Source organism: Phyllobates terribilis, unplaced genomic scaffold, assembly GCF_046119375.1.
Source record: "Phyllobates terribilis strain yellow unplaced genomic scaffold, ASM4611937v1 Scaffold_123__1_contigs__length_5148117, whole genome shotgun sequence".
Lineage (NCBI taxonomy): Eukaryota > Metazoa > Chordata > Amphibia > Anura > Dendrobatidae > Phyllobates > Phyllobates terribilis.
In genome coordinates, this window is record NW_027362883.1 from 1313153 (window position 1) to 1339471 (window position 26319).

At 44.7% G+C, this 26319-nt stretch overlaps 14 non-coding genes and 2 pseudogenes across 14 annotated transcripts; all 16 read left to right on the forward strand.

The window, feature by feature from the left end:
* The first annotated feature begins 978 nt into the window (after positions 1-978).
* On the forward strand, positions 979-1169 carry LOC141201730 (U2 spliceosomal RNA). The gene has a single exon (XR_012273027.1). It is a non-coding gene; the product is annotated as a U2 spliceosomal RNA (small nuclear RNA).
* Positions 1170-2284: 1115 nt separating this feature from the next.
* LOC141201731 (U2 spliceosomal RNA) lies at positions 2285-2475 on the forward strand. Its single transcript, XR_012273029.1, has one exon. It is a non-coding gene; the product is annotated as a U2 spliceosomal RNA (small nuclear RNA).
* Positions 2476-3590: 1115 nt separating this feature from the next.
* On the forward strand, positions 3591-3781 carry LOC141202252 (U2 spliceosomal RNA). Its single transcript, XR_012273531.1, has one exon. It is a non-coding gene; the product is annotated as a U2 spliceosomal RNA (small nuclear RNA).
* Positions 3782-4896: 1115 nt separating this feature from the next.
* LOC141201732 (U2 spliceosomal RNA) lies at positions 4897-5087 on the forward strand. Its single transcript, XR_012273030.1, has one exon. It is a non-coding gene; the product is annotated as a U2 spliceosomal RNA (small nuclear RNA).
* A 1112-nt stretch (positions 5088-6199) lies between these two features.
* On the forward strand, positions 6200-6390 carry LOC141202870 (U2 spliceosomal RNA). Its single transcript, XR_012274018.1, has one exon. It is a non-coding gene; the product is annotated as a U2 spliceosomal RNA (small nuclear RNA).
* Positions 6391-7505: 1115 nt separating this feature from the next.
* LOC141201733 (U2 spliceosomal RNA) lies at positions 7506-7696 on the forward strand. The gene has a single exon (XR_012273031.1). It is a non-coding gene; the product is annotated as a U2 spliceosomal RNA (small nuclear RNA).
* Positions 7697-8811: 1115 nt separating this feature from the next.
* LOC141202881 (U2 spliceosomal RNA) lies at positions 8812-9002 on the forward strand. Its single transcript, XR_012274029.1, has one exon. It is a non-coding gene; the product is annotated as a U2 spliceosomal RNA (small nuclear RNA).
* Positions 9003-10117: 1115 nt separating this feature from the next.
* On the forward strand, positions 10118-10308 carry LOC141201734 (U2 spliceosomal RNA). The gene has a single exon (XR_012273032.1). It is a non-coding gene; the product is annotated as a U2 spliceosomal RNA (small nuclear RNA).
* A 1115-nt stretch (positions 10309-11423) lies between these two features.
* Positions 11424-11614, forward strand: LOC141201735 (U2 spliceosomal RNA). The gene has a single exon (XR_012273033.1). It is a non-coding gene; the product is annotated as a U2 spliceosomal RNA (small nuclear RNA).
* Positions 11615-12726: 1112 nt separating this feature from the next.
* On the forward strand, positions 12727-12917 carry LOC141202893 (U2 spliceosomal RNA). Its single transcript, XR_012274040.1, has one exon. It is a non-coding gene; the product is annotated as a U2 spliceosomal RNA (small nuclear RNA).
* A 6106-nt stretch (positions 12918-19023) lies between these two features.
* Positions 19024-19228, forward strand: LOC141202581 (U2 spliceosomal RNA; annotated as a pseudogene).
* Positions 19229-20343: 1115 nt separating this feature from the next.
* LOC141202673 (U2 spliceosomal RNA) lies at positions 20344-20475 on the forward strand (annotated as a pseudogene).
* A 925-nt stretch (positions 20476-21400) lies between these two features.
* LOC141202541 (U2 spliceosomal RNA) lies at positions 21401-21596 on the forward strand. Its single transcript, XR_012273802.1, has one exon. It is a non-coding gene; the product is annotated as a U2 spliceosomal RNA (small nuclear RNA).
* Positions 21597-22711: 1115 nt separating this feature from the next.
* LOC141201736 (U2 spliceosomal RNA) lies at positions 22712-22902 on the forward strand. Its single transcript, XR_012273035.1, has one exon. It is a non-coding gene; the product is annotated as a U2 spliceosomal RNA (small nuclear RNA).
* Positions 22903-24017: 1115 nt separating this feature from the next.
* Positions 24018-24208, forward strand: LOC141201737 (U2 spliceosomal RNA). The gene has a single exon (XR_012273036.1). It is a non-coding gene; the product is annotated as a U2 spliceosomal RNA (small nuclear RNA).
* A 1115-nt stretch (positions 24209-25323) lies between these two features.
* Positions 25324-25514, forward strand: LOC141202206 (U2 spliceosomal RNA). The gene has a single exon (XR_012273488.1). It is a non-coding gene; the product is annotated as a U2 spliceosomal RNA (small nuclear RNA).
* The last annotated feature ends 805 nt before the right edge of the window (positions 25515-26319 follow it).

Here is a 26319-nt window from a genome sequence, read left to right on the forward strand (position 1 = left end):
GAAGCCAGATTACAAGCTCATTTTGGTTCAACTTCAGCAACTGTGCATTGCATTGCCATGTAATGTGATGCAATGCTATCTTTCTAGCTCTCCCTTTTTACTTCCTTTTGGATAAACAGACATATTAGGCAAGCATATTGGAGCTTTCACCTAAATAACTACAGGTGGTGAGATAAGCTGCACAATATAATTGACCTTTCAGTATATTGTTGCACACACACCATCTATTTAGCAAATGCCCTTGTTATCAACAGCAGCCTTTTAAACTCACCTGAGCTAACAGGTATGTGCGCTGGTTACTCTGCTGCGCTTAAAATTTCTTTTTTGGTTTGCTACAATGCCTTTTCTGAAACGTTGTCTCCTTCTGCTGGAACACTGACTTCTTTCATTTAATGCCTGCAGACTATACAAGAGAACCCAACCCAAAAAGTTTGGTTGATTAGTCTGTGGCATTCTGTTAAACTGTTGCTTATGGCGGTCTCTGTGAGCTTCTCAGCGACATTCAGCCAGCCAGGTATCCTGCCTGCAGTAGATGGAATGTGGCAATGGAACGCTGGCTGCGCGTGTCATAATAGGCTCTGAGCCTTTATATACCTGTGCACAGCAGCAGCCACCTTCAGTCTGCTGCTGGACAGCCAGCAGCAGCAGCAGCAGGAGAGGTATGTAATCAGGAGCCCTCCTGCTAAGGGTAGACAGCTGCTCGTTCCACCACACCCCCCGCCTTAATTGGTTCTCCTCCCTTCCAAGGGTGTTGAGGCGGGTGGGAACAGCAGGGGGTGAAGGTGCTGTGTTTAAAGAGGTGGAGTTATGCAGATCTAAAACGCGTGGATTGCAGCAGCAGCAAGCCGAAAAGTGCAGGCATGTAAGGGATCTAGAGGTTGACAACATGTCTTCTTAACGGGAGTCCAGGAGCTCATCTCCACAAATGGACTTTTCAGGATCCTTGGGTGGCTCCGTAGTTTGAAACCAATTCTGGTTATCGCTTCTCGGCCTTTTGGCTAAGATCAAGTGTAGTATCTGTTCTTATCAGTTTAATATCTGATACGTCCCCTATCTGGGGACCATATATTAAATGGATTTTTAGAACAGGGAGATGGAAAAAGAGCTTGCTCTGTCCACTCCACGCATTGACCTGGTATTGCAGTATCTCCAGGACCGGTGCACCCCTTCTTTAATGCAGTTTCTAAAATCAGAAAGAATTGAATTCAATGTTTTTTGTTCATTTTGCTTGTTTGTCGGATTTGGGGATGGACTCTTTGGCTTTGCTTTTCTTCTCCTCATTGGATTTTTCATGTTCAAAGTTGCAGAAGCCAGATTACAAGCTCATTTTGGTTCAACTTCAGCAACTGTGCATTGCATTGCCATGTAATGTGATGCAATGCTATCTTTCTAGCTCTCCCTTTTTACTTCCTTTTGGATAAACAGACATATTAGGCAAGCATTTTGGAGCTTTCACCTAAATAACTACAGGTGGTGAGATAAGCTGCACAATATAATTGACCTTTCAGTATATTGTTGCACACACACCATCTATTTAGCAAATGCCCTTGTTATCAACAGCAGCCTTTTAAACTCACCTGAGCTAACAGGTATGTGCGCTGGTTACTCTGCTGCGCTTAAAATTTCTTTTTTGGTTTGCTACAATGCCTTTTCTGAAACATTGTCTCCTTCTGCTGGAACACTGACTTCTTTCATTTAATGCCTGCAGACTATAAAAGAGAACCCAACCCAAAAAGTTTGGTTGATTAGTCTGTGGCATTCTGTTAAACTGTTGCTTATGGCGGTCTCTGTGAGCTTCTCAGCGACATTCAGCCAGCCAGGTATCCTGCCTGCAGTAGATGGAATGTGGCAATGGAACGCTGGCTGCGCGTGTCATAATAGGCTCTGAGCCTTTATATACCTGTGCACAGCAGCAGCCACCTTCAGTCTGCTGCTGGACAGCCAGCAGCAGCAGCAGCAGGAGAGGTATGTAATCAGGAGCCCTCCTGCTAAGGGTAGACAGCTGCTCGTTCCACCCCACCCCCCGCCTTAATTGGTTCTCCTCCCTTCCAAGGGTGTTGAGGCGGGTGGGAACAGCAGGGGGTGAAGGTGCTGTGTTTAAAGAGGTGGAGTTATGCAGATCTAAAACGCGTGGATTGCAGCAGCAGCAAGCCGAAAAGTGCAGGCATGTAAGGGATCTAGAGGTTGACAACATGTCTTCTTAACGGGAGTCCAGGAGCTCATCTCCACAAATGGACTTTTCAGGATCCTTGGGTGGCTCCGTAGTTTGAAACCAATTCTGGTTATCGCTTCTCGGCCTTTTGGCTAAGATCAAGTGTAGTATCTGTTCTTATCAGTTTAATATCTGATACGTCCCCTATCTGGGGACCATATATTAAATGGATTTTTAGAACAGGGAGATGGAAAAAGAGCTTGCTCTGTCCACTCCACGCATTGACCTGGTATTGCAGTATCTCCAGGACCGGTGCACCCCTTCTTTAATGCAGTTTCTAAAATCAGAAAGAATTGAATTCAATGTTTTTTGTTCATTTTGCTTGTTTGTCGGATTTGGGGATGGACTCTTTGGCTTTGCTTTTCTTCTCCTCATTGGATTTTTCATGTTCAAAGTTGCAGAAGCCAGATTACAAGCTCATTTTGGTTCAACTTCAGCAACTGTGCATTGCATTGCCATGTAATGTGATGCAATGCTATCTTTCTAGCTCTCCCTTTTTACTTCCTTTTGGATAAACAGACATATTAGGCAAGCATTTTGGGGCTTTCACCTAAATAACTACAGGTGGTGAGATAAGCTGCACAATATAATTGACCTTTCAGTATATTGTTGCACACACACCATCTATTTAGCAAATGCCCTTGTTATCAACAGCAGCCTTTTAAACTCACCTGAGCTAACAGGTATGTGCGCTGGTTACTCTGCTGCGCTTAAAATTTCTTTTTTGGTTTGCTACAATGCCTTTCCTGAAACGTTGTCTCCTTCTGCTGGAACACTGACTTCTTTCATTTAATGCCTGCAGACTATAAAAGAGAACCCAACCCAAAAAGTTTGGTTGATTAGTCTGTGGCATTCTGTTAAACTGTTGCTTATGGCGGTCTCTGTGAGCTTCTCAGCGACATTCAGCCAGCCAGGTATCCTGCCTGCAGTAGATGGAATGTGGCAATGGAACGCTGGCTGCGCGTGTCATAATAGGCTCTGAGCCTTTATATACCTGTGCACAGCAGCAGCCACCTTCAGTTTGCTGCTGGACAGCCAGCAGCAGCAGCAGCAGGAGAGGTATGTAATCAGGAGCCCTCCTGCTAAGGGTAGACAGCTGCTCGTTCCACCCCACCCCCCGCCTTAATTGGTTCTCCTCCCTTCCAACGGTGTTGAGGCGGGTGGGAACAGCAGGGGGTGAAGGTGCTGTGTTTAAAGAGGTGGAGTTATGCAGATCTAAAACGCGTGGATTGCAGCAGCAGCAAGCCGAAAAGTGCAGGCATGTAAGGGATCTAGAGGTTGACAACATGTCTTCTTAACGGGAGTCCAGGAGCTCATCTCCACAAATGGACTTTTCAGGATCCTTGGGTGGCTCCGTAGTTTGAAACCAATTCTGGTTATCGCTTCTCGGCCTTTTGGCTAAGATCAAGTGTAGTATCTGTTCTTATCAGTTTAATATCTGATACGTCCCCTATCTGGGGACCATATATTAAATGGATTTTTAGAACAGGGAGATGGAAAAAGAGCTTGCTCTGTCCACTCCACGCATTGACCTGGTATTGCAGTATCTCCAGGACTGGTGCACCCCTTCTTTAATGCAGTTTCTAAAATCAGAAAGAATTGAATTCAATGTTTTTTGTTCATTTTGCTTGTTTGTCGGATTTGGGGATGGACTCTTTGGCTTTGCTTTTCTTCTCCTCATTGGATTTTTCATGTTCAAAGTTGCAGAAGCCAGATTACAAGCTCATTTTGGTTCAACTTCAGCAACTGTGCATTGCATTGCCATGTAATGTGATGCAATGCTATCTTTCTAGCTCTCCCTTTTTACTTCCTTTTGGATAAACAGACATATTAGGCAAGCATTTTGGAGCTTTCACCTAAATAACTACAGGTGGTGAGATAAGCTGCACAATATAATTGACCTTTCAGTATATTGTTGCACACACACCATCTATTTAGCAAATGCCCTTGTTATCAACAGCAGCCTTTTAAACTCACCTGAGCTAACAGGTATGTGCGCTGGTTACTCTGCTGCGCTTAAAATTTCTTTTTTGGTTTGCTACAATGCCTTTTCTGAAACGTTGTCTCCTTCTGCTGGAACACTGACTTCTTTCATTTAATGCCTGCAGACTATAAAAGAGAACCCAACCCAAAAAGTTTGGTTGATTAGTCTGTGGCATTCTGTTAAACTGTTGCTTATGGCGGTCTCTGTGAGCTTCTCAGCGACATTCAGCCAGCCAGGTATCCTGCCTGCAGTAGATGGAATGTGGCAATGGAACGCTGGCTGCGCGTGTCATAATAGGCTCTGAGCCTTTATATACCTGTGCACAGCAGCAGCCACCTTCAGTCTGCTGCTGGACAGCCAGCAGCAGCAGCAGCAGGAGAGGTATGTAATCAGGAGCCCTCCTGCTAAGGGTAGACAGCTGCTCGTTCCACCCCACCCCCCGCCTTAATTGGTTCTCCTCCCTTCCAACGGTGTTGAGGCGGGTGGGAACAGCAGGGGGTGAAGGTGCTGTGTTTAAAGAGGTGGAGTTATGCAGATCTAAAACGCGTGGATTGCAGCAGCAGCAAGCCGAAAAGTGCAGGCATGTAAGGGATCTAGAGGTTGACAACATGTCTTCTTAACGGGAGTCCAGGAGCTCATCTCCACAAATGGACTTTTCAGGATCCTTGGGTGGCTCCGTAGTTTGAAACCAATTCTGGTTATCGCTTCTCGGCCTTTTGGCTAAGATCAAGTGTAGTATCTGTTCTTATCAGTTTAATATCTGATACGTCCCCTATCTGGGGACCATATATTAAATGGATTTTTAGAACAGGGAGATGGAAAAAGAGCTTGCTCTGTCCACTCCACGCATTGACCTGGTATTGCAGTATCTCCAGGACCGGTGCACCCCTTCTTTAATGCAGTTTCTAAAATCAGAAAGAATTGAATTCAATGTTTTTTGTTCATTTTGCTTGTTTGTCGGATTTGGGGATGGACTCTTTGGCTTTGCTTTTCTTCTCCTCATTGGATTTTTCATGTTCAAAGTTGCAGAAGCCAGATTACAAGCTCATTTTGGTTCAACTTCAGCAACTGTGCATTGCATTGCCATGTAATGTGATGCAATGCTATCTTTCTAGCTCTCCCTTTTTACTTCCTTTTGGATAAACAGACATATTAGGCAAGCATTTTGGAGCTTTCACCTAAATAACTACAGGTGGTGAGATAAGCTGCACAATATAATTGACCTTTCAGTATATTGTTGCACACACACCATCTATTTAGCAAATGCCCTTGTTATCAACAGCAGCCTTTTAAACTCACCTGAGCTAACAGGTATGTGCGCTGGTTACTCTGCTGCGCTTAAAATTTCTTTTTTGGTTTGCTACAATGCCTTTTCTGAAACGTTGTCTCCTTCTGCTGGAACACTGACTTCTTTCATTTAATGCCTGCAGACTATAAAAGAGAACCCAACCCAAAAAGTTTGGTTGATTAGTCTGTGGCATTCTGTTAAACTGTTGCTTATGGCGGTCTCTGTGAGCTTCTCAGCGACATTCAGCCAGCCAGGTATCCTGCCTGCAGTAGATGGAATGTGGCAATGGAACGCTGGCTGCGCGTGTCATAATAGGCTCTGAGCCTTTATATACCTGTGCACAGCAGCAGCCACCTTCAGTCTGCTGCTGGACAGCCAGCAGCAGCAGCAGGAGAGGTATGTAATCAGGAGCCCTCCTGCTAAGGGTAGACAGCTGCTCGTTCCACCCCACCCCCCGCCTTAATTGGTTCTCCTCCCTTCCAACGGTGTTGAGGCGGGTGGGAACAGCAGGGGGTGAAGGTGCTGTGTTTAAAGAGGTGGAGTTATGCAGATCTAAAACGCGTGGATTGCAGCAGCAGCAAGCCGAAAAGTGCAGGCATGTAAGGGATCTAGAGGTTGACAACATGTCTTCTTAACGGGAGTCCAGGAGCTCATCTCCACAAATGGACTTTTCAGGATCCTTGGGTGGCTCCGTAGTTTGAAACCAATTCTGGTTATCGCTTCTCGGCCTTTTGGCTAAGATCAAGTGTAGTATCTGTTCTTATCAGTTTAATATCTGATACGTCCCCTATCTGGGGACCATATATTAAATGGATTTTTAGAACAAGGAGATGGAAAAAGAGCTTGCTCTGTCCACTCCACGCATTGACCTGGTATTGCAGTATCTCCAGGACCGGTGCACCCCTTCTTTAATGCAGTTTCTAAAATCAGAAAGAATTGAATTCAATGTTTTTTGTTCATTTTGCTTGTTTGTCGGATTTTGGGATGGACTCTTTGGCTTTGCTTTTCTTCTCCTCATTGGATTTTTCATGTTCAAAGTTGCAGAAGCCAGATTACAAGCTCATTTTGGTTCAACTTCAGCAACTGTGCATTGCATTGCCATGTAATGTGATGCAATGCTATCTTTCTAGCTCTCCCTTTTTACTTCCTTTTGGATAAACAGACATATTAGGCAAGCATTTTGGAGCTTTCACCTAAATAACTACAGGTGGTGAGATAAGCTGCACAATATAATTGACCTTTCAGTATATTGTTGCACACACACCATCTATTTAGCAAATGCCCTTGTTATCAACAGCAGCCTTTTAAACTCACCTGAGCTAACAGGTATGTGCGCTGGTTACTCTGCTGCGCTTAAAATTTCTTTTTTGGTTTGCTACAATGCCTTTTCTGAAACGTTGTCTCCTTCTGCTGGAACACTGACTTCTTTCATTTAATGCCTGCAGACTATAAAAGAGAACCCAACCCAAAAAGTTTGGTTGATTAGTCTGTGGCATTCTGTTAAACTGTTGCTTATGGCGGTCTCTGTGAGCTTCTCAGCGACATTCAGCCAGCCAGGTATCCTGCCTGCAGTAGATGGAATGTGGCAATGGAACGCTGGCTGCGCGTGTCATAATAGGCTCTGAGCCTTTATATACCTGTGCACAGCAGCAGCCACCTTCAGTCTGCTGCTGGACAGCCAGCAGCAGCAGCAGCAGGAGAGGTATGTAATCAGGAGCCCTCCTGCTAAGGGTAGACAGCTGCTCGTTCCACCCCACCCCCCGCCTTAATTGGTTCTCCTCCCTTCCAACGGTGTTGAGGCGGGTGGGAACAGCAGGGGGTGAAGGTGCTGTGTTTAAAGAGGTGGAGTTATGCAGATCTAAAACGCGTGGATTGCAGCAGCAGCAAGCCGAAAAGTGCAGGCATGTAAGGGATCTAGAGGTTGACAACATGTCTTCTTAACGGGAGTCCAGGAGCTCATCTCCACAAATGGACTTTTCAGGATCCTTGGGTGGCTCCGTAGTTTGAAACCAATTCTGGTTATCGCTTCTCGGCCTTTTGGCTAAGATCAAGTGTAGTATCTGTTCTTATCAGTTTAATATCTGATACGTCCCCTATCTGGGGACCATATATTAAATGGATTTTTAGAACAGGGAGATGGAAAAAGAGCTTGCTCTGTCCACTCCACGCATTGACCTGGTATTGCAGTATCTCCAGGACCGGTGCACCCCTTCTTTAATGCAGTTTCTAAAATCAGAAAGAATTGAATTCAATGTTTTTTGTTCATTTTGCTTGTTTGTCGGATTTGGGGATGGACTCTTTGGCTTTGCTTTTCTTCTCCTCATTGGATTTTTCATGTTCAAAGTTGCAGAAGCCAGATTACAAGCTCATTTTGGTTCAACTTCAGCAACTGTGCATTGCATTGCCATGTAATGTGATGCAATGCTATCTTTCTAGCTCTCCCTTTTTACTTCCTTTTGGATAAACAGACATATTAGGCAAGCATTTTGGAGCTTTCACCTAAATAACTACAGGTGGTGAGATAAGCTGCACAATATAATTGACCTTTCAGTATATTGTTGCACACACACCATCTATTTAGCAAATGCCCTTGTTATCAACAGCAGCCTTTTAAACTCACCTGAGCTAACAGGTATGTGCGCTGGTTACTCTGCTGCGCTTAAAATTTCTTTTTTGGTTTGCTACAATGCCTTTTCTGAAACGTTGTCTCCTTCTGCTGGAACACTGACTTCTTTCATTTAATGCCTGCAGACTATAAAAGAGAACCCAACCCAAAAAGTTTGGTTGATTAGTCTGTGGCATTCTGTTAAACTGTTGCTTATGGCGGTCTCTGTGAGCTTCTCAGCGACATTCAGCCAGCCAGGTATCCTGCCTGCAGTAGATGGAATGTGGCAATGGAACGCTGGCTGCGCGTGTCATAATAGGCTCTGAGCCTTTATATACCTGTGCACAGCAGCAGCCACCTTCAGTCTGCTGCTGGACAGCCAGCAGCAGCAGCAGCAGGAGAGGTATGTAATCAGGAGCCCTCCTGCTAAGGGTAGACAGCTGCTCGTTCCACCCCACCCCCCGCCTTAATTGGTTCTCCTCCCTTCCAACGGTGTTGAGGCGGGTGGGAACAGCAGGGGGTGAAGGTGCTGTGTTTAAAGAGGTGGAGTTATGCAGATCTAAAACGCGTGGATTGCAGCAGCAGCAAGCCGAAAAGTGCAGGCATGTAAGGGATCTAGAGGTTGACAACATGTCTTCTTAACGGGAGTCCAGGAGCTCATCTCCACAAATGGACTTTTCAGGATCCTTGGGTGGCTCCGTAGTTTGAAACCAATTCTGGTTATCGCTTCTCGGCCTTTTGGCTAAGATCAAGTGTAGTATCTGTTCTTATCAGTTTAATATCTGATACGTCCCCTATCTGGGGACCATATATTAAATGGATTTTTAGAACAAGGAGATGGAAAAAGAGCTTGCTCTGTCCACTCCACGCATTGACCTGGTATTGCAGTATCTCCAGGACCGGTGCACCCCTTCTTTAATGCAGTTTCTAAAATCAGAAAGAATTGAATTCAATGTTTTTTGTTCATTTTGCTTGTTTGTCGGATTTTGGGATGGACTCTTTGGCTTTGCTTTTCTTCTCCTCATTGGATTTTTCATGTTCAAAGTTGCAGAAGCCAGATTACAAGCTCATTTTGGTTCAACTTCAGCAACTGTGCATTGCATTGCCATGTAATGTGATGCAATGCTATCTTTCTAGCTCTCCCTTTTTACTTCCTTTTGGATAAACAGACATATTAGGCAAGCATTTTGGAGCTTTCACCTAAATAACTACAGGTGGTGAGATAAGCTGCACAATATAATTGACCTTTCAGTATATTGTTGCACACACACCATCTATTTAGCAAATGCCCTTGTTATCAACAGCAGCCTTTTAAACTCACCTGAGCTAACAGGTATGTGCGCTGGTTACTCTGCTGCGCTTAAAATTTCTTTTTTGGTTTGCTACAATGCCTTTTCTGAAACGTTGTCTCCTTCTGCTGGAACACTGACTTCTTTCATTTAATGCCTGCAGACTATAAAAGAGAACCCAACCCAAAAAGTTTGGTTGATTAGTCTGTGGCATTCTGTTAAACTGTTGCTTATGGCGGTCTCTGTGAGCTTCTCAGCGACATTCAGCCAGCCAGGTATCCTGCCTGCAGTAGATGGAATGTGGCAATGGAACGCTGGCTGCGCGTGTCATAATAGGCTCTGAGCCTTTATATACCTGTGCACAGCAGCAGCCACCTTCAGTCTGCTGCTGGACAGCCAGCAGCAGCAGCAGCAGGAGAGGTATGTAATCAGGAGCCCTCCTGCTAAGGGTAGACAGCTGCTCGTTCCACCCCACCCCCCGCCTTAATTGGTTCTCCTCCCTTCCAACGGTGTTGAGGCGGGTGGGAACAGCAGGGGGTGAAGGTGCTGTGTTTAAAGAGGTGGAGTTATGCAGATCTAAAACGCGTGGATTGCAGCAGCAGCAAGCCGAAAAGTGCAGGCATGTAAGGGATCTAGAGGTTGACAACATGTCTTCTTAACGGGAGTCCAGGAGCTCATCTCCACAAATGGACTTTTCAGGATCCTTGGGTGGCTCCGTAGTTTGAAACCAATTCTGGTTATCGCTTCTCGGCCTTTTGGCTAAGATCAAGTGTAGTATCTGTTCTTATCAGTTTAATATCTGATACGTCCCCTATCTGGGGACCATATATTAAATGGATTTTTAGAACAGGGAGATGGAAAAAGAGCTTGCTCTGTCCACTCCACGCATTGACCTGGTATTGCAGTATCTCCAGGACCGGTGCACCCCTTCTTTAATGCAGTTTCTAAAATCAGAAAGAATTGAATTCAATGTTTTTTGTTCATTTTGCTTGTTTGTCGGATTTGGGGATGGACTCTTTGGCTTTGCTTTTCTTCTCCTCATTGGATTTTTCATGTTCAAAGTTGCAGAAGCCAGATTACAAGCTCATTTTGGTTCAACTTCAGCAACTGTGCATTGCATTGCCATGTAATGTGATGCAATGCTATCTTTCTAGCTCTCCCTTTTTACTTCCTTTTGGATAAACAGACATATTAGGCAAGCATTTTGGAGCTTTCACCTAAATAACTACAGGTGGTGAGATAAGCTGCACAATATAATTGACCTTTCAGTATATTGTTGCACACACACCATCTATTTAGCAAATGCCCTTGTTATCAACAGCAGCCTTTTAAACTCACCTGAGCTAACAGGTATGTGCGCTGGTTACTCTGCTGCGCTTAAAATTTCTTTTTTGGTTTGCTACAATGCCTTTTCTGAAACGTTGTCTCCTTCTGCTGGAACACTGACTTCTTTCATTTAATGCCTGCAGACTATAAAAGAGAACCCAACCCAAAAAGTTTGGTTGATTAGTCTGTGGCATTCTGTTAAACTGTTGCTTATGGCGGTCTCTGTGAGCTTCTCAGCGACATTCAGCCAGCCAGGTATCCTGCCTGCAGTAGATGGAATGTGGCAATGGAACGCTGGCTGCGCGTGTCATAATAGGCTCTGAGCCTTTATATACCTGTGCACAGCAGCAGCCACCTTCAGTCTGCTGCTGGACAGCCAGCAGCAGCAGCAGCAGGAGAGGTATGTAATCAGGAGCCCTCCTGCTAAGGGTAGACAGCTGCTCGTTCCACCCCACCCCCCGCCTTAATTGGTTCTCCTCCCTTCCAACGGTGTTGAGGCGGGTGGGAACAGCAGGGGGTGAAGGTGCTGTGTTTAAAGAGGTGGAGTTATGCAGATCTAAAACGCGTGGATTGCAGCAGCAGCAAGCCGAAAAGTGCAGGCATGTAAGGGATCTAGAGGTTGACAACATGTCTTCTTAACGGGAGTCCAGGAGCTCATCTCCACAAATGGACTTTTCAGGATCCTTGGGTGGCTCCGTAGTTTGAAACCAATTCTGGTTATCGCTTCTCGGCCTTTTGGCTAAGATCAAGTGTAGTATCTGTTCTTATCAGTTTAATATCTGATACGTCCCCTATCTGGGGACCATATATTAAATGGATTTTTAGAACAGGGAGATGGAAAAAGAGCTTGCTCTGTCCACTCCACGCATTGACCTGGTATTGCAGTATCTCCAGGACCGGTGCACCCCTTCTTTAATGCAGTTTCTAAAATCAGAAAGAATTGAATTCAATGTTTTTTGTTCATTTTGCTTGTTTGTCGGATTTGGGGATGGACTCTTTGGCTTTGCTTTTCTTCTCCTCATTGGATTTTTCATGTTCAAAGTTGCAGAAGCCAGATTACAAGCTCATTTTGGTTCAACTTCAGCAACTGTGCATTGCATTGCCATGTAATGTGATGCAATGCTATCTTTCTAGCTCTCCCTTTTTACTTCCTTTTGGATAAACAGACATATTAGGCAAGCATTTTGGAGCTTTCACCTAAATAACTACAGGTGGTGAGATAAGCTGCACAATATAATTGACCTTTCAGTATATTGTTGCACACACACCATCTATTTAGCAAATGCCCTTGTTATCAACAGCAGCCTTTTAAACTCACCTGAGCTAACAGGTATGTGCGCTGGTTACTCTGCTGCGCTTAAAATTTCTTTTTTGGTTTGCTACAATGCCTTTTCTGAAACGTTGTCTCCTTCTGCTGGAACACTGACTTCTTTCATTTAATGCCTGCAGACTATAAAAGAGAACCCAACCCAAAAAGTTTGGTTGATTAGTCTGTGGCATTCTGTTAAACTGTTGCTTATGGCGGTCTCTGTGAGCTTCTCAGCGACATTCAGCCAGCCAGGTATCCTGCCTGCAGTAGATGGAATGTGGCAATGGAACGCTGGCTGCGCGTGTCATAATAGGCTCTGAGCCTTTATATACCTGTGCACAGCAGCAGCCACCTTCAGTCTGCTGCTGGACAGCCAGCAGCAGCAGCAGGAGAGGTATGTAATCAGGAGCCCTCCTGCTAAGGGTAGACAGCTGCTCGTTCCACCCCACCCCCCGCCTTAATTGGTTCTCCTCCCTTCCAACGGTGTTGAGGCGGGTGGGAACAGCAGGGGGTGAAGGTGCTGTGTTTAAAGAGGTGGAGTTATGCAGATCTAAAACGCGTGGATTGCAGCAGCAGCAAGCCGAAAAGTGCAGGCATGTAAGGGATCTAGAGGTTGACAACATGTCTTCTTAACGGGAGTCCAGGAGCTCATCTCCACAAATGGACTTTTCAGGATCCTTGGGTGGCTCCGTAGTTTGAAACCAATTCTGGTTATCGCTTCTCGGCCTTTTGGCTAAGATCAAGTGTAGTATCTGTTCTTATCAGTTTAATATCTGATACGTCCCCTATCTGGGGACCATATATTAAATGGATTTTTAGAACAAGGAGATGGAAAAAGAGCTTGCTCTGTCCACTCCACGCATTGACCTGGTATTGCAGTATCTCCAGGACCGGTGCACCCCTTCTTTAATGCAGTTTCTAAAATCAGAAAGAATTGAATTCAATGTTTTTTGTTCATTTTGCTTGTTTGTCGGATTTTGGGATGGACTCTTTGGCTTTGCTTTTCTTCTCCTCATTGGATTTTTCATGTTCAAAGTTGCAGAAGCCAGATTACAAGCTCATTTTGGTTCAACTTCAGCAACTGTGCATTGCATTGCCATGTAATGTGATGCAATGCTATCTTTCTAGCTCTCCCTTTTTACTTCCTTTTGGATAAACAGACATATTAGGCAAGCATTTTGGAGCTTTCACCTAAATAACTACAGGTGGTGAGATAAGCTGCACAATATAATTGACCTTTCAGTATATTGTTGCACACACACCATCTATTTAGCAAATGCCCTTGTTATCAACAGCAGCCTTTTAAACTCACCTGAGCTAACAGGTATGTGCGCTGGTTACTCTGCTGCGCTTAAAATTTCTTTTTTGGTTTGCTACAATGCCTTTTCTGAAACGTTGTCTCCTTCTGCTGGAACACTGACTTCTTTCATTTAATGCCTGCAGACTATAAAAGAGAACCCAACCCAAAAAGTTTGGTTGATTAGTCTGTGGCATTCTGTTAAACTGTTGCTTATGGCGGTCTCTGTGAGCTTCTCAGCGACATTCAGCCAGCCAGGTATCCTGCCTGCAGTAGATGGAATGTGGCAATGGAACGCTGGCTGCGCGTGTCATAATAGGCTCTGAGCCTTTATATACCTGTGCACAGCAGCAGCCACCTTCAGTCTGCTGCTGGACAGCCAGCAGCAGCAGCAGCAGGAGAGGTATGTAATCAGGAGCCCTCCAGCTAAGGGTAGACAGCTGCTCGTTCCACCCCACCCCCCGCCTTAATTGGTTCTCCTCCCTTCCAACGGTGTTGAGGCGGGTGGGAACAGCAGGGGGTGAAGGTGCTGTGTTTAAAGAGGTGGAGTTATGCAGATCTAAAACGCGTGGATTGCAGCAGCAGCAAGCCGAAAAGTGCAGGCATGTAAGGGATCTAGAGGTTGACAACATGTCTTCTTAACGGGAGTCCAGGAGCTCATCTCCACAAATGGACTTTTCAGGATCCTTGGGTGGCTCCGTAGTTTGAAACCAATTCTGGTTATCGCTTCTCGGCCTTTTGGCTCAGACCTAGTGTTTGGACAAGAGGTTCCTTGTGTACTAGCCCTCGGCCTTCCAGCATCGCCACTTCGGTGGCTTAAGCTGGATGCTGCTATAGGGGGAGAGTGAGGAGGAAACGAGAAGGCGATTCCTGAAGCGACCATGGGTGTCAAGCTTCGTTTTGCTGGGACCGGGGATCCCCGGGTCAAGAATGCTTTCCGTATCGACGTCTCTGAGGAGAAGAAGGACCATTTCTCGTTATCATACCTGGTCAACGCCATTTTCTATGAAATCCTGAAGATCCAGAAGTCGGAGATCATCTGTTTGCAGGAGTTCAGAAGGGAGCATAGGTACGTCTTGGTGCTTTCTTCTATGGCGGCTTGCCAAAACCTTTTCAAAACTCTTCAAGTCCTTTCAGAGCACCCTCAGCTGGATGGACTTATCTTCACTGTACTCTACTCTAAGGGGGATATCCCGGTGGTAATATTCATGCACAACCCCTTTATCTCCCGGGATGATATCACTGCATTCCTGAGAAGACACTGCATTTTTGTGCAATTCTCCCATAAAATCTTAAATGGAGAAGGGCTGTGGACTGGGAAGTATAAATACTTTGTGAGGTTTGGGATAGACCCTCATGGTCCTGGAGGTATTCACTATCCTCCCCTGAACTTTACCATTGGAAGAGACTCTGGATATCTGTTTTTTCCCGAGGCGCCATTGTTCTGCAGGAGATGCAACATGTTCGGGCATATCCAGGATTTCTGCAAGCAATTGCCAAACTGTAGAAAGTGCAACAAGTACGGTCATCTGGCGAAGGATTGTTCCAACCCGGTGGTATGTGATGCCTGCGGGGAGGAAGGACATGTGATTCGGGATTGTAAGGCTAAAGTCAAGCCTAGGTCCTTCTCCGAAGTGACCAAAGGTAAGCCTACTGTCCCTGCTGTTACCCCACAGGTGACTACTGCAGAGATCAATGCTGAGACGGAGCCCCCTGAGGTTGAAGATCTGGTGGGTGAGGCCCAGAACCTGTTGGACCCTCCGGCCCCTGCTGGGCCAGGTATGGAGATCTCCGAGTTGGATGTGGACCTCCCTCATCAGTCCGAAATATGTGGTGAGGGTGACATGGATGTGTCTCTAGCTCGAACCCCTGCATTGTCCTGGGGTGCTACAGACGAAGAGGTGGCCAGGGATGGTGGCCAAGGAGACTTTACTTCTGGGAGGTCTTTTGATGATGATGATACTCCTGAACTGGCCAATAAAAAACCCAGACGAGAGTACTCACCTGCCAGCGGAGGGTGCGACAGTCCTGCAAGTGACCGCATTTACCCGCAGGATGTCTTCTCCCCTGATGCTCCTTACCTTGGCATCCCTGAGAGCATCAACACCTTTGGGGTGCTTTCCCAGTCTGATGATAATGGATGAGTATGGTGTGATCAACATTGAGTCATGTATTTCTTTTCATTAATTAATGTCTTGCCAATCTGGTTGGGATGTAGTGTGCCTAAATGTAAGGCAGATCAGATCTAAAATCAGAAGAACAACTGTTCTGGACTACCTGAAACATTTAGGTGCTGATGTTTTTTGCCTTCAGGAGTGTGGGATTCAGGATGCTCCTTGTGACAAAGACTGGCCTTACGGACAGCATATCTGGTCAGGGTCTAATCATAATAAAAATGATGGGGTGGGGATATTAGTTGGGAATAAAGAAATCTCTATTGATAGTTATATTGTGGTGGAGGTGGGCCGATGTTTAATTGCATTTTTGAGTTATAGAGGGTGGCGGGTCAGAATTATTAATTTATATTGCCCTACAGGGAAGGAAGAGCGGCTTGCTCTTCTTGAAAAATTAAGTTTTTTTCTTCCAGGGAAATCTCCCACTATTTTTGTTGGGGACGTTAATTGTGTCACAGAAGGAAAGTGTGACATAACAGGAAAGAAATTGTCCCATTTAATTTGTGATTTTTCCTTTTTAGATGCAGCAGTTGTTGTTCTTGGCATGCCACCACCGCCGACATACCATGCTGACCGTGGTGAGATTCATTCCAGAATTGATTTAATGTTATTTTCTAAAAATATGGTATGTTTGGATTTTTCTCAACAAAAGGTACCTTTTTCGGACCATGAATGTTTGAGAGGCGTGTTTTGTGCGAATGGTGACCAAGTGTATGGCGGTGGGGTATGGAAGTTGAATGCAAGGCTGTTAGAGGATGATGAGGTGATGAATGAGTTTAATGTAAAGTATGAAAGATGGAGAATGCGTAAGAAGGATTTTGTGTGTGTTCTTGACTGGTGGGACTGGGTGAAAGTGCAATTTAAAACTTTCTTCAAAAAGTGGGGCTATAGAAAAGCTGCCAGATATAGGAATAGGTTTAATGACCTTAATAGACGGATTGACTGGTTGAGAAAGTGTGTTGCAAGTGGTTTGGAGATGTCTGATCAACTTACTGAGGCTAAGAATGAATTGAAGCGTGTGTTGGATGAGAAAGGAAAGGAAATTATATATCGTACTAAAATTGAGCACCTGGAGAAAAATGAGAAGTGTACGAGGTTCTTTTTTAAAAAAATGAATGGTAGGAAGACTGATATGAATGAAGTTGTGAATGAAAGTGGAACCAACTGTATGGGTGAGGATGTGCTGAAAGAAGTGAATAGGTTTTATAGCAAGTTGTATGATGAGAAATGGATTGACTCTGGGCTTGTGTCATATGTTCTGAATGGTGTGGAGAAAAAACTTGATTCTGAGGAGCGTGATCTATTGTGTGAGGATGTAGTTCTGGATGAAGTGAAGAATGTGGTGTGGAGTGCTAAAAAGAGTAAGACTCCTGGGAAAGATGGTATACCTGTAGAGTTGTATGTGAAAGCATGGGAAGTTTTGGGAACAGATTTGACTGAGGTATGTAAGTATATGTGGGTGAATGGTAGGTTGTGTGAATCAATGAAAGAAGGAGTGGTTGTGCTTGTGTATAAAAAGGGTGAGAGGAAACGTTTGGAAAACTGGAGACCAATAACACTGCTGAATTCGGATTATAAGGTCTACAGTAAGTTACTGGCAAATCGTATGCGTGAAGTGATTGGTAGTGTTGTGGAGGAGGACCAAGTATGTGCAGTGCCTGGAAGAAGTATGAGTGATAACTTGTTATTGTTGAGAGATATGATTGGGGATTGCAAGGATAGAAAGCAGAAATGTATGACTTTAGCTATTGATTTTGAGAAGGCGTTTGACAGGGTTTCGCATGTGTTTTTGTTTAAAGTACTGGAAAGAATGGGGTTTCCTAGAGAATTTGTGAATTGTGTAAAATCATTGTATGATTGTGTGTCAAGTGAGTTCTTGGTTAATGGGTGGCTGTGTGACAAAGTGAAGATTAGGTCAGGAGTAAGGCAGGGGTGTCCTATGTCCCCCGTCTTATTTGTATGTGTAATAGAACCATTGTTATGTTTGATTAGACGGGATAAAATGATGAGAGGTTTGTTGGTGCCTGGTAGTGGTGGTAAGCATGTGAAAGTGTTAGGTTATATGGATGATGTTGTGGTTGTGAGTGAAAGTATGGCTTCTTTGCGTAGAATTAAATTGCTTTTGGATTTTTTTGTTGGTGCGTCTGGTTTTAGGGTAAATTGGAATAAATGTAGTTTTAAATGTTTTGGAGATAGTAGTATTCGTATGGATGGTGTAAAGTGTGAAGAGGGTGCAATCAAGATTTTGGGCGTATTATTTAATGATGACTTAAAAGGGAATGAAAGTTGGGAAGAGTGTGGTATGCGGGTTGAACGTAAATTGAATTTTTGGCGAATGAGAGAATTGACTCTGCGTGGTAAGGTGTTAATTATCAAAGCAGTGATTCTCCCTATCCTGCTTTATGTGGCGACTGTTTTTCCTTCTCCTTACAGGAAAATTAAGAGAATAGAGAAGTTGGTATTCACATTCCTGTGGTGTAGTAAGATGGAGAAGTTGAAGCGGGAGAGCCTTTTTAAGGCTTGTCAGCATGGTGGGCTGGCCTTTCCCAATATTGAAGTTTTTTTAGGCCTTAATTATATTAAGACTGTGGTTATTTTGCTGGGTAAAGGCAATAAAGGTGCTTTTATGGCTAATTATTCTGCTGGATGGATGTTGTATGGGTTATGCTGGAGGAAGAGAGATGCGAGTGTGCCTGTGGCCTTTAAGTGTCCTGTTTGGTATGAGGTGATTGAGAAATTTGTGAGAAAGCATGATTTGTTGAGTGTGGGAATGAATGATTTTAGAATGACCAAGAATGTGGTGAAAAGAATGAGTGCAAATGAGGTAGAGTGTAATATTGTTGGGCTGAGAGGGAATGAGGTTTCAGATGCATGGAAGAAGTTAGATACGTATGGGATGTCAAACAAACAGAAGGATGTTGTGTGGATGACTTTACATAATATTTTACCTGTGAGAGAAGTGCAGAAGAAAAGAGAGTTGATAAGAACAGATGTGTGTCCGAGAGTGGGATGTGGTGGTTGTGAGACTGTCAGGCATGTTATGTGGGATTGTGAGTACGCGTACAGTGTGTGGAAGTGTGTAGGTGGATTGTGTAAGGGTTTAGCAGGCGTGAATTTTGTGGATTGGCGTGTGGCGATGTTTGGAATTGGTGCGTGTAGTCGGTCTAAAGATAGAATTTTATGGTTGATAATGGCTTGTGTGATGGAGAGTTTGTGGGATGCAAGGAACCTTGGACTTTTCAAAAGGAAATCTTTATCAGTGAATGAATGTGTTAGACTTATTCTTTCAAGACTATACCTGATATATAAGTTGGACAGCAGAGGCGGTGGTGGCACAGATGCCGAAGGGATTTGGAAATTTAAAAAGTGGCATTACCTTATCAAATACCAGTGATTTTTTTCTTTGTGATTCCTTGAAGTTTCTGCATTTGTGTTACGTAAAGGATGTTCCCTTGTGATTATATTTCGTCTTATACTACTGCTAAATAAATAGAACCATGATGATGAGAAGTTTTAAGTAGCAAATTTTGGAGAAATTCATACTGTTTGCTAAAAAACTAAACTGAATGGTTTAAAAAAAAAAAAAAAAAATCTGTTCTTATCAGTTTAATATCTGATACGTCCCCTATCTGGGGACCATATATTAAATGGATTTTTAGAACAGGGAGATGGAAAAAGAGCTTGCTCTGTCCACTCCACGCATTGACCTGGTATTGCAGTATCTCCAGGACCGGTGCACCCCTTCTTTAATGCAGTTTCTAAAATCAGAAAGAATTGAATTCAATGTTTTTTGTTCATTTTGCTTGTTTGTCGGATTTTGGGATGGACTCTTTGGCTTTGCTTTTCTTCTCCTCATTGGATTTTTCATGTTCAAAGTTGCAGAAGCCAGATTACAAGCTCATTTTGGTTCAACTTCAGCAACTGTGCATTGCATTGCCATGTAATGTGATGCAATGCTATCTTTCTAGCTCTCCCTTTTTACTTCCTTTTGGATAAACAGACATATTAGGCAAGCATTTTGGAGCTTTCACCTAAATAACTACAGGTGGTGAGATAAGCTGCGCAATATAATTGACCTTTCAGTATATTGTTGCACACACACCATCTATTTAGCAAATGCCCTTGTTATCAACAGCAGCCTTTTAAACTCACCTGAGCTAACAGGTATGTGCGCTGGTTACTCTGCTGCGCTTAAAATTTCTTTTTTGGTTTGCTACAATGCCTTTTCTGAAACGTTGTCTCCTTCTGCTGGAACACTGACTTCTTTCATTTAATGCCTGCAGACTATAAAAGAGAACCCAACCCAAAAAGTTTGGTTGATTAGTCTGTGGCATTCTGTTAAACTGTTGCTTATGGCGGTCTCTGTGAGCTTCTCAGCGACATTCAGCCAGCCAGGTATCCTGCCTGCAGTAGATGGAATGTGGCAATGGAACGCTGGCTGCGCGTGTCATAATAGGCTCTGAGCCTTTATATACCTGTGCACAGCAGCAGCCACCTTCAGTCTGCTGCTGGACAGCCAGCAGCAGCAGCAGCAGGAGAGGTATGTAATCAGGAGCCCTCCTGCTAAGGGTAGACAGCTGCTCGTTCCACCCCACCCCCCGCCTTAATTGGTTCTCCTCCCTTCCAACGGTGTTGAGGCGGGTGGGAACAGCAGGGGGTGAAGGTGCTGTGTTTAAAGAGGTGGAGTTATGCAGATCTAAAACGCGTGGATTGCAGCAGCAGCAAGCCGAAAAGTGCAGGCATGTAAGGGATCTAGAGGTTGACAACATGTCTTCTTAACGGGAGTCCAGGAGCTCATCTCCACAAATGGACTTTTCAGGATCCTTGGGTGGCTCCGTAGTTTGAAACCAATTCTGGTTATCGCTTCTCGGCCTTTTGGCTAAGATCAAGTGTAGTATCTGTTCTGAATGGCTCCGCGGGCAGGTCCATGTCTCGCTTCTTCCTGCTTCCTCTTTGGAGGCGACTCGGCTGGGACAAGTGGGACAGCTCCTTCCCCTACAACTGGATGACGCCATGGTTCTACGGAGACGTCGTTCGATTTGTGGGGGAGCATCAACTGGAGGGACTCAAGCCCGACTTGTGGAAGCCCAAAACTATCCACAAGCTAATCAGAGCCAAGGATGACGTGGAGAACATCACAGGACTTCACCAGGACACGCTGGAGACTGTGTGGACAAATGTGTCGTCTGACAGGCTGACCAACGGGCACAAGGACTTGTCGTGGATGGCGATTCAGGGCGGACTGCCCGTCCGGTCATTCATGCATGCCCGGAACCTGTGCAAGACCCGGTACTGCCCAAGGTGCCCCTTCGTGGAGGAAACATCTTTGCACACTTTTTGGGACTGCGGATTTGCACAGCGCCTATTGACTGCACTTGAGGACGACCTGAGGAACTCTGTCCCCAGGGCGAGCCTATCGCACCATTCTGTGCTTTACGGACTCTTCCCTGGGGTTCATACCGTCGGAGCCATCCAGGAGGCTTGGCGCCTTATGAACTGCTTCAAGGATGCCGTTTGGGTCGCCAGGAACCGGCTCATCTTGAGGAGGGAGAGGATGTCCATCCAGGACTGCCGCAGGCTGATCCACAGCCTGCTCAGAGACTATTCCATCATGGACGGTCCGGAGGACGAGGACGAGGACTAAACCCCTCCTCCCCCTCTCCCCTTATGTGTCTTGTCTTTCAATAAAGCTTCGGGCCTGTGATGTTCCCCTCCCCATCCCCTTTTTCTCAATCCCCATCCCTTATCACGGTTCGTCGTACTGTATTGATTGACATGCTTTTTCTTTCAGATTGAGTGTTTTGTGTAGCATAGGGGTGTGATGTGTCTAGTTAGTGCGTCGTATCCTCATGCTATGTAAATATGATGTAGAATTCTGTGTGTACTGGGCTGCGGCACTGTACACTGTCTGTTAACTTATTTTTTGTGCTAATAAAAGATATATTCAATCAAAAAAAAATCTGTTCTTATCAGTTTAATATCTGATACGTCCCCTATCTGGGGACCATATATTAAATGGATTTTTAGAACAGGGAGATAGAAAAAGAGCTTGCTCTGTCCACTCCACGCATTGACCTGGTATTGCAGTATCTCCAGGACCGGTGCACCCCTTCTTTAATGAAGTTTCTAAAATCAGAAAGAATTGAATTCAATGTTTTTTGTTCATTTTGCTTGTTTGTCGGATTTTGGGATGGACTCTTTGGCTTTGCTTTTCTTCTCCTCATTGGATTTTTCATGTTCAAAGTTGCAGAAGCCAGATTACAAGCTCATTTTGGTTCAACTTCAGCAACTGTGCATTGCATTGCCATGTAATGTGATGCAATGCTATCTTTCTAGCTCTCCCTTTTTACTTCCTTTTGGATAAACAGACATATTAGGCAAGCATTTTGGAGCTTTCACCTAAATAACTACAGGTGGTGAGATAAGCTGCACAATATAATTGACCTTTCAGTATATTGTTGCACACACACCATCTATTTAGCAAATGCCCTTGTTATCAACAGCAGCCTTTTAAACTCACCTGAGCTAACAGGTATGTGCGCTGGTTACTCTGCTGCGCTTAAAATTTCTTTTTTGGTTTGCTACAATGCCTTTTCTGAAACGTTGTCTCCTTCTGCTGGAACACTGACTTCTTTCATTTAATGCCTGCAGACTATAAAAGAGAACCCAACCCAAAAAGTTTGGCTGATTAGTCTGTGGCATTCTGTTAAACTGTTGCTTATGGCGGTCTCTGTGAGCTTCTCAGCGACATTCAGCCAGCCAGGTATCCTGCCTGCAGTAGATGGAATGTGGCAATGGAACGCTGGCTGCGCGTGTCATAATAGGCTCTGAGCCTTTATATACCTGTGCACAGCAGCAGCCACCTTCAGTCTGCTGCTGGACAGCCAGCAGCAGCAGCAGCAGGAGAGGTATGTAATCAGGAGCCCTCCTGCTAAGGGTAGACAGCTGCTCGTTCCACCCCACCCGCCGCCTTAATTGGTTCTCCTCCCTTCCAACGGTGTTGAGGCGGGTGGGAACAGCAGGGGGTGAAGGTGCTGTGTTTAAAGAGGTGGAGTTATGCAGATCTAAAACGCGTGGATTGCAGCAGCAGCAAGCCGAAAAGTGCAGGCATGTAAGGGATCTAGAGGTTGACAACATGTCTTCTTAACGGGAGTCCAGGAGCTCATCTCCACAAATGGACTTTTCAGGATCCTTGGGTGGCTCCGTAGTTTGAAACCAATTCTGGTTATCGCTTCTCGGCCTTTTGGCTAAGATCAAGTGTAGTATCTGTTCTTATCAGTTTAATATCTGATACGTCCCCTATCTGGGGACCATATATTAAATGGATTTTTAGAACAGGGAGATGGAAAAAGAGCTTGCTCTGTCCACTCCACGCATTGACCTGGTATTGCAGTATCTCCAGGACCGGTGCACCCCTTCTTTAATGCAGTTTCTAAAATCAGAAAGAATTGAATTCAATGTTTTTTGTTCATTTTGCTTGTTTGTCGGATTTTGGGATGGACTCTTTGGCTTTGCTTTTCTTCTCCTCATTGGATTTTTCATGTTCAAAGTTGCAGAAGCCAGATTACAAGCTCATTTTGGTTCAACTTCAGCAACTGTGCATTGCATTGCCATGTAATGTGATGCAATGCTATCTTTCTAGCTCTCCCTTTTTACTTCCTTTTGGATAAACAGACATATTAGGCAAGCATTTTGGAGCTTTCACCTAAATAACTACAGGTGGTGAGATAAGCTGCACAATATAATTGACCTTTCAGTATATTGTTGCACACACACCATCTATTTAGCAAATGCCCTTGTTATCAACAGCAGCCTTTTAAACTCACCTGAGCTAACAGGTATGTGCGCTGGTTACTCTGCTGCGCTTAAAATTTCTTTTTTGGTTTGCTACAATGCCTTTTCTGAAACGTTGTCTCCTTCTGCTGGAACACTGACTTCTTTCATTTAATGCCTGCAGACTATAAAAGAGAACCCAACCCAAAAAGTTTGGTTGATTAGTCTGTGGCATTCTGTTAAACTGTTGCTTATGGCGGTCTCTGTGAGCTTCTCAGCGACATTCAGCCAGCCAGGTATCCTGCCTGCAGTAGATGGAATGTGGCAATGGAACGCTGGCTGCGCGTGTCATAATAGGCTCTGAGCCTTTATATACCTGTGCACAGCAGCAGCCACCTTCAGTCTGCTGCTGGACAGCCAGCAGCAGCAGCAGCAGGAGAGGTATGTAATCAGGAGCCCTCCTGCTAAGGGTAGACAGCTGCTCGTTCCACCCCACCCCCCGCCTTAATTGGTTCTCCTCCCTTCCAACGGTGTTGAGGCGGGTGGGAACAGCAGGGGGTGAAGGTGCTGTGTTTAAAGAGGTGGAGTTATGCAGATCTAAAACGCGTGGATTGCAGCAGCAGCAAGCCGAAAAGTGCAGGCATGTAAGGGATCTAGAGGTTGACAACATGTCTTCTTAACGGGAGTCCAGGAGCTCATCTCCACAAATGGACTTTTCAGGATCCTTGGGTGGCTCCGTAGTTTGAAACCAATTCTGGTTATCGCTTCTCGGCCTTTTGGCTAAGATCAAGTGTAGTATCTGTTCTTATCAGTTTAATATCTGATACGTCCCCTATCTGGGGACCATATATTAAATGGATTTTTAGAACAGGGAGATGGAAAAAGAGCTTGCTCTGTCCACTCCACGCATTGACCTGGTATTGCAGTATCTCCAGGACCGGTGCACCCCTTCTTTAATGCAGTTTCTAAAATCAGAAAGAATTGAATTCAATGTTTTTTGTTCATTTTGCTTGTTTGTCGGATTTTGGGATGGACTCTTTGGCTTTGCTTTTCTTCTCCTCATTGGATTTTTCATGTTCAAAGTTGCAGAAGCCAGATTACAAGCTCATTTTGGTTCAACTTCAGCAACTGTGCATTGCATTGCCATGTAATGTGATGCAATGCTATCTTTCTAGCTCTCCCTTTTTACTTCCTTTTGGATAAACAGACATATTAGGCAAGCATTTTGGAGCTTTCACCTAAATAACTACAGGTGGTGAGATAAGCTGCACAATATAATTTACCTTTCAGTATATTGTTGCACACACACCATCTATTTAGCAAATGCCCTTGTTATCAACAGCAGCCTTTTAAACTCACCTGAGCTAACAGGTATGTGCGCTGGTTACTCTGCTGCGCTTAAAATTTCTTTTTTGGTTTGCTACAATGCCTTTTCTGAAACGTTGTCTCCTTCTGCTGGAACACTGACTTCTTTCATTTAATGCCTGCAGACTATAAAAGAGAACCCAACCCAAAAAGTTTGGTTGATTAGTCTGTGGCATTCTGTTAAACTGTTGCTTATGGCGGTCTCTGTGAGCTTCTCAGCGACATTCAGCCAGCCAGGTATCCTGCCTGCAGTAGATGGAATGTGGCAATGGAACGCTGACTGCGCGTGTCATAATAGGCTCTGAGCCTTTATATACCTGTGCACAGCAGCAGCCACCTTCAGTCTGCTGCTGGACAGCCAGCAGCAGCAGCAGCAGGAGAGGTATGTAATCAGGAGCCCTCCTGCTAAGGTTAGACAGCTGCTCGTTCCACCCCACCCCCCGCCTTAATTGGTTCTCCTCCCTTCCAACGGTGTTGAGGCGGGTGGGAACAGCAGGGGGTGAAGGTGCTGTGTTTAAAGAGGTGAAGTTATGCAGATCTAAAACGCGTGGATTGCAGCAGCAGCAAGCCGAAAAGTGCAGGCATGTAAGGGATCTAGAGGTTGACAACATGTCTTCTTAACGGGAGTCCAGGAGCTCATCTCCACAAATGGACTTTTCAGGATCCTTGGGTGGCTCCGTAGTTTGAAACCAATTCTGGTTATCGCTTCTCGGCCTTTTGGCTAAGATCAAGTGTAGTATCTGTTCTTATCAGTTTAATATCTGATACGTCCCCTATCTGGGGACCATATATTAAATGGATTTTTAGAACAGGGAGATGGAAAAAGAGCTTGCTCTGTCCACTCCATGCATTGACCTGGTATTGCAGTATCTCCAGGACCGGTGCACCCCTTCTTTAATGCAGTTTCTAAAATCAGAAAGAATTGAATTCAATGTTTTTTGTTCATTTTGCTTGTTTGTCGGATTTTGGGATGGACTCTTTGGCTTTGCTTTTCTTCTCCTCATTGGATTTTTCATGTTCAAAGTTGCAGAAGCCAGATTACAAGCTCATTTTGGTTCAACTTCAGCAACTGTGCATTGCATTGCCATGTAATGTGATGCAATGCTATCTTTCTAGCTCTCCCTTTTTACTTCCTTTTGGATAAACAGACATATTAGGCAAGCATTTTGGAGCTTTCACCTAAATAACTACAGGTGGTGAGATAAGCTGCACAATATAATTGACCTTTCAGTATATTGTTGCACACACACCATCTATTTAGCAAATGCCCTTGTTATCAACAGCAGCCTTTTAAACTCACCTGAGCTAACAGGTATGTGCGCTGGTTACTCTGCTGCGCTTAAAATTTCTTTTTTGGTTTGCTACAATGCCTTTTCTGAAACGTTGTCTCCTTCTGCTGGAACACTGACTTCTTTCATTTAATGCCTGCAGACTATAAAAGAGAACCCAACCCAAAAAGTTTGGTTGATTAGTCTGTGGCATTCTGTTAAACTGTTGCTTATGGCGGTCTCTGTGAGCTTCTCAGCGACATTCAGCCAGCCAGGTATCCTGCCTGCAGTAGATGGAATGTGGCAATGGAACGCTGGCTGCGCGTGTCATAATAGGCTCTGAGCCTTTATATACCTGTGCACAGCAGCAGCCACCTTCAGTCTGCTGCTGGACAGCCAGCAGCAGCAGGAGAGGTATGTAATCAGGAG